Source organism: Elephantulus edwardii, unplaced genomic scaffold (genome assembly GCF_000299155.1).
Source record: "Elephantulus edwardii isolate Elephantulus edwardi_28Jun2011 unplaced genomic scaffold, EleEdw1.0 scaffold00152, whole genome shotgun sequence".
NCBI lineage: Eukaryota > Metazoa > Chordata > Mammalia > Macroscelidea > Macroscelididae > Elephantulus > Elephantulus edwardii.
This window is the reverse complement of record NW_006399902.1, coordinates 7,332,149-7,339,670: the sequence shown is the minus strand read 5'-3', so window position 1 is coordinate 7,339,670 and position 7,522 is coordinate 7,332,149.

The window sequence follows — 7,522 nt, the reverse complement described above, 5'->3', positions numbered from 1 at the left end:
CTGTCATGACAGGAGTCTAGAGCGATGGCTACATGGTGGAGTGGACCTGGGGGAGGGTTTATAAAATAATGAAAGAATATTTTCTTTTACTTTTCCAAGAGGGTAATGTCTGGTGGGGGGGAGCCTTGGGAGGGGACAAATCTACAACAATGAATGAATGGAAATCCAAAGCCTCTGTAAATTTTCCATGAAATTAATAACAAATTTAAATATTTATTCATTTTGGCTGTTGTGAAAAGTGCTGCCGTGAACAGTGGTGGTGGTGGTGGTGGTTACTATCAAGTAGGAACCGACCCATAGTTGACCCCTCAGTGGGTTTTCAGAGGCAGTTAAATGCACAAGACATTTACTTAAGAAAATTTTTTAAGCTTTGAAATTCCCCCCCCCTCTATTAATTCTCTATTGTCCTTAGTTACAGTTTAGTGTTAGTCTTTTTAATCTTCTGTGTAATGGGAAGTTATATTTGTATGTGATTTGTATGCCTGTTATATATGAAGAAGGAAGATCTGAAAGAATTTAGTGATAGATTCTGGTTCCTAAAGCATTTGCTTCCTATATCTATATCTCACTGAAAATGTTAACTAATCCTAAGCTGTGAAATACATAGTTTTTTTTTTTTATGATATCCATTTCTGCATGGTATGTTGATAACCCTAAACTTCCTTAAGTGCATAGTTGGGTACTTTTTTTGGCCTTCCTACTGGCAGCTTTACTGTATTTGCATAGTAGTATCTTGTGTGTTCATTTGCTATTTTAGTTGCTTGTTGCTCTTTAATAAAAATGAATGTGTGGGGGGGCATATGGGTATCGATGGTAGGTCTTAAACTGAACCTTTAAATAGAGGGAGCTGATTAGACATAAAACTTTTTAGCCTTATGGAGGTTAGCCTATGCTCATTGATTATGTTAACTTGGTTCTTTGATAAATGACATTGTTACAAAACGGGAAATTAAGTATGGCAAATCTGTCATAAATCTTTTTATAATATTTTTGTGTACTGTACAAGTGGGATAAAATTTTCTGTCTCATTTTCAAGTAAAGCATCATGATCGTATGTAGTATTTGCCCAGATCTTAGTGGAAATGACTAGAAAATCTTACTAGATTGGGATCTTGTGTGTCTTTTTGTCTCTGATGGCTTAGCATTCCTAAAGACACTGCTGCTTCCCATATAGTTTACTACCTCTGAAAACCTGCTGGAGGGTCAGCTGTGAATTGCTTCCAACTTAATGGTAACACAACAGCAACATATATGTGGGAGTTCTAGTGATAAGGAGCTGCTTTCCCAACTCAAAGATGTATGATTCGAATCCACCCGTTGCTCTGGGAGGAAGATAGGCAATCTCTTCCCATGTGATTTCCTGTGCACGCACCTCCCCCCCCCCCCCCACTATTGGTAGGGAGTAGAGGAGGGGAAAAGGATTGCGAGACCAGACTGAGGAGAATATAACCAATAGGTGCATTACTTGCCTGGAATAAGTAGATGTCATTATCTGCATCATGTAAATGTTAGCTGTCTCAAATTGATTTGCTTATGGTGATTAGTTTCGATTTCTCAGTGCACCATGGAAAGAGGAATGAGCAATGAGGGAAGTATTGTGGAAAGATTCTTTGGCTTTAGGTGCATCGCAAGAATCAATGTATTCTTTTTCTCTTCCTGCTTATGGAAGGAACACTTGTGATACTGGGAGGGAATAGGATAATGGGAGAGGAAACAGGAAAAGATAGTTTAAAGTTAGGAATCTTGAATGCTGTGCACACATATTTTGTTTCAGGGTGATGAATTGGGCCTTTTAAGTGTAAGGAGATGTGAGTAGACCTATCGTTAAAGTCACCATGCAGTGCCACCCTTATTTGCTTCTGAATTTTCTCAGGAGGATAACTTGGAGTCTCTGGAGTGATTGAGGTCTCAACTAGTACCTGAAAGGTTGGCTTTTTCAGTCCACTGAGTGGAACCTGCTCATGTACTACCAAGAGGTTACAACCTTTAGATACCTTATGGAGCAGTTCTAGTCAGCATACATGAGGTTGTCATGAGTCAGAATCTACTTGGAGACCACTAAAAGCATCACAATGTATTCTGTTCTAGATTTTTCATAGATGTACAAATTTGGTTCTTGTCTCTTCAATTCAGTATGTTTTCAAGATCGATCCATTCTGTAGGATGCATCAGAATGTCATTTCTCTACTACTCAACATGAATGAAACTAGAACAAATTATGCTGAGTGACATACCAGTCACAAAAGGATTATGATCATCATCCAATCTTGGAGGCTTAACAGAGACTAAAAATTGAGGAAGAGGTGACAGAAAAAACAAAAATAGAAACTCCACCCCAAACCAAACTTTATTTCTCTATGGCCAAATGATACTCTTGTGTGTGTGTGTGTGTGTGTGTGTACACTGAGTACAACATTCTGTTTATCCATTCATCTGTCAGGTTGTTCCCACCTTTTGACCTATTGTGAAAAAATGCTGCAATGAAAATTGATGTGCATATGTCTTTGTCCCTATATTTAAGTCACTTGGATATATAAGGGTAGAATTGGTCAATCCTAGGGTAATTGTACATTTACTTTTTGAGGAGATTTCTGCCTATTTTTGAAAGATAATTTTCATTGCATTGAAGAGGGATGTGTTGAAGAAATGGATGAGTAGCATGGGAGTTAAGAGTAAATTTATTTTAAATAGTACTTTAACAAATGGTGATTGAAAATTACCTGAATAGAGAGGAGATCCATGGGGAAGCCATTTTCTGAGGGAGGTGCTGCTAATGTTTTGGTTCCTTTGTCCTTGAGTAAAATACTCTTTAAGAGGCATGCCTCTCTATTGCTTTCCTCTTCTCCAAATTGTGCCTCCATTCCCAATTTCCTCCTCACACTGAGAACTTCAGTCTCTTGGTGGTCTTTAAGAGAAAAGGAATCTGAGCTATGGAATGATTGTATTCTCTCAAGGTGTCTTCCATACCTAAACAGTAGATTATCAAAGCATATGCTTTTTATTTCTCCTCAACAAAGGGCTAGAATCTAGCATCTAGAAAGTGTTAACTGTAGGGGGTCAATAATATACATGAGAGTATTTAATAATTCTTAAAATAGGTTTTGATACACAAAAATCAATATTCTTAGAGTTACAGTAATTTTTATTGCTTCTGTTTCGGGGATGTTTTGTTAGTGAACACTTTATATTTTAAGTGAGAGTGTGAGATATAGTCAGTGCAAAGCTGTTGGACTAGGAACCAGAAGGACCAAGTTCAAGTTCTACTTACCTGTGAGAGTACTCAATTAACTTAAGTCTTCATAATTCATGTTTGTAAAACCAGGGTTTGGGAAAACAAATTAAGAATTCTTAAATTTTATTGTGCCTAGAAATGTTGGAAAACTGGAAGAAACATAACATAGAAAATTCCAGGTAAAGATGAGAGGGTGAATGGACTGAAAATATTTGGGCCAAAACTTAATGGGAGAGGTAATATATCTTGCTCTCCTGTCTGTCAGTTTAGAAGACTCATTTAGGTAAATTATAAAAATTTGGGTAAATTAGTACAACAATGAATGAATGGAAATCCAAAATCTCTGTAAATGTTCTTTAAAATTAATAAAATTTTTTTTTAAATTGGGTAAATTGCCCAGTAGTTTATGGAAGGACCAAAGTTCTGTACTAGTAGAACACTTTGAAGTTTGGTAAAGTTTTAGGCCCAGGATAAGCTTTAAGAACATTACTTCTACTAAAAAGTGATACAGCTTATTTCAGATGGAAAAAAATATTCAGGAGAAATTGGGGTTCTTTTTCCCCTGAATTGAAGATGAAAGCATGCTGATAAATATAGTAGCAGTGATTTTAATGACTGGCACAGATGGTTTTAGACAAAATGTTGATAGTTCATTTTTCATCACTGTAAAAAGAAGTTAATTATTTTTATTGTATTATTAGCCCAGTTGTTGGCAAACCCTTTAATAATAAAATCTCCTATTCTTTAGATTAAGAACTCCAGAGAACTTTTGCTTATGTGGAGTTACAGCTACTGATATTTACTGTATTAAAATGGAAAAAATTAAAATTTATATATTTGAAGCTAGCAAAACCCACGGTATAACACAATAAAACGTATTTCTTATGAAAAGTAATTTTTCCAAAATACAAACCCTAGTGAGAGAAGAGTGGCATTCATTGTTTCCCAATTTGGCAAATCTTATTTCTCTCAGTAGAAGACAGCTGGAATCTTTGCTTCTGACTTATGAGGATGTCATACTACTCCACTGTATATTTGTGAGAGAATGACAGTAAAATGGCAAATGTCTTTATCACTTTAATATTGCAGAGGTAATTTGGACCTACTTGGTGAGGAACCAGAGGTCTCTGGATCACATTTTGAGAACCAGTATTTTTGGCTGTTAAGAAAAGTTTGACAGATCTTTTGAGTGGTTTAATTTACTTAATTTTATAGATGTAATTAATATTCTATGACGTACATAAATCTTACAGTAAAGCTTGATAAAGTTTTGCAAGTGTGATAGCTACCTCCCAGATAAGGCATGTTTCAAGCAGCCAGAAGGTTCCCTCTTGTCCCACATCTCCCTCAATTAGCCTGACTTATATTTTTCTCAGTCCTTACTTTGATCATAATATACATGGAATTTATTTTTTTTGCCTGGCTGCTTTTTTATTCAATACCTCATTTATTTTTCATTGTGCGGTTGTCCATTATACAACTATATCATGCTTTTGACAGATAATTGAGTAGTTTACAGTATTAATTATAGTATTCCATTGTACAACTATACCATTCTTTTTTTAAATTTTAATTTATTTTAATGAACATTTACAAAGGTTTTGGGTTTTCATTCATTCATTATTGCACTTTTTTCTCTACTCCCCTCCCCCCAGTTCGCTCCTGTCCTTGAAGAGCAAAAGATATCCCTCCAACCCCGACCCTGCAACCCCCCAGATGCACTCCACTATGCAACCAACTATACCCTTCTTATGATGAGCACTTGGGTTGTTTACAGTGATTTCACGAATAGAATGTCATTATGAGTGTTTTTGTAAGCCTTTTGATGGTCTTTTAAGGTATACAAACAGAATTGCTGGGTTCTTATGTGTATGAGTGGTAAGTTTTAAGTGGATTATGACAAATTTCTTAAGTAGTTGTATCAGTTTATGGTCCCACCTTGTACTTGGGTATTAACTCCACGTCCTTGTGTTGTACTTACATACTATTGTTGGTCTCTTTCGTTTTAGTCATTTTGATGGAGAGTTTAGGGATATCCTTTGGTAGCTTCAAATTATATTTGCTCATACATAATGATGTTATTTACAGCCTTTTCATAAACTTCCTTTTTTGATTATTTAGCACTTGTTTACTTGTAAAATCTGAAGCTTAGTTATTGGTTTTAAGTCTCCTAAAGTTTAAAATAATTGACTGAATTAATTCTTTGAAAGAAGAGGTATTTCTCTTAGCCCTTTTTTTGGTAAATGAACTTAATTGAATATAATAATCAGAAAGGTTGAACATTCTAGGTAAAAGTTTATATTTGTCTAGAAAGTAGATCTGGAAAGATACTTGCTCTTGAGTGATTCAGTACTTAATTAAAAATGGCATGTAGGTAGAAACCAGGGAGTTTAATAAATTTGTTTCTCTTCTATTGCCTAGAACCTTTTATTACATTTATTTTGGTGATAATGTGTACACTGTATCCATTTACAATTTCTTTCTGAACAGTTAAAAAAATAGTGGTTATAAACTTTACATGTAGTCAGAATATTTACAGTTTAAACCTACTCCTTACCTTGGAAGACATGCTTGGTGATCTGCTTCTGAAGGATCATAGCTGAGAGCATTTCTACTCTATATATCATCTGGTTAAGTGACAGAGCAGGAGTTCAAACTAAGATAGTATCTTATCTAGTGTCTTAAATTAGCTAGTGCTACTAAGTGGTTGATTTTAACAAACATGTTTTCTCAATTTAGGAGGCTAGATACTGGAATTTTGGGTGCTAGATGTTGTGGAAGGTTTTCTCCATTAGTTTTGGGTGGGGAGTAGTCCTTGTCTTTATTGAACACCTGCAGGCCCAAGGTGGGTATTGGAGAGCTCTGTATCTTGACATGAATCTTTTCTGGTTCCAGGAAGTAGATTTTAAGTGCAGGGACCTTGGATCCAGAGGATGCGTTCTCTTCCCAGCTCTTCTTTCTTGCTGGTAGGCAGGTCCTTCCTCCGCGGCACACCTCTCTTCTTTGTACAAGGCTATGACTTCAATAAAGGTGTTGTATCCCCTTAAAACTATTTGTCTGATCACATCACATTGGGTCATGGAGGTTTGATTGCATCATTAAAAAATTTCCAAGCCACATAGCCCAGCTAGGTTCACACATAATTTTGGGGGTACACATTTCAGACCATGAGAAACAGTTTAACTTGTCTGTACTCTTAGCAAATAAACTATATCTCTAAGTGACAGTTGTATAACTAAAATACTAAAGAGTTGCATTTTTAAAAACTGATGGGAGTTGTACGATTAAAATATTTTTAAAAAGAGTTCTGTTAGCCTAGAGGTTACGCTGCAATCCCAAAGGCACCCAGTTTGAATCCCCCAGTTGCTGCTAGAAACTATTCACATGTTGATTGTTAAAAACAAACAAATGACTGTTGAATTGGATGCTTTTTATATGGAATGTGAATTACATTCAATAAAACTTACTAAAAGTAATTAAACATAGTGGAAAAAATGTCATGAAGATAATCTTAGATTTCCGTTTTGTATTCTGTTGTTTTCCTTCTTGCAATCTAGTTATAGAGTATTCAAAGAGTACACGTCTACTGCATGGATACCAATCCGAAATGTTAATCAATAATCTACCTAGCCTATAATGAGGAAACAGAAGCTGACTACTAGGTAGTTTATACTGCTAACCTAAAGGTTTGAATCCACCAGTTACTCTGAGGAAGAAAGATGGGCAATCTACTCGTCTCTAAACATCCACTGGAGAGGGTCAGCTATGATTGAAGGCAATGGGAGTTGAGTCTGTCTATAATGTTTTTTGTTTGTCAAATCAGTGTTTCACATGTGGATTATTACCTTCTGAAAGTGATAATTTTTAGGAAGATTAGTAAAAGCTATTAGCAAGTTGAGTTGAGCTTGTCTTGTTATCCATAAAAAGTAGACTGATTAGTCATACTTTTTGACACTTAGCAAATAACTTACATCTAATATTCAGAGTCAACATCGCTAATTGCTAATAGGCTCATTTGTACAGGGAATGGAATGTATTGAGATTTCAGTGGATTTAATAAACATTTAAGTAAAATTAAATTATCTCCTGAAAAGAGATCTGTCTAGTGGGGAGGGGGGTTTATATGTATACCTTTAGAATTTTACGGGTTTGTAATGTAGAAAAGGTAAATAATAAACTTTGTTTTGGTGGGCTGAACTAGTTAGCAGGGCAGTAGATTTTTTACTTAATATTAAGACCTTTTTGCTGATAGCATTGGCTTTCACAATGTAACCAAAAATGTTAAGGTAT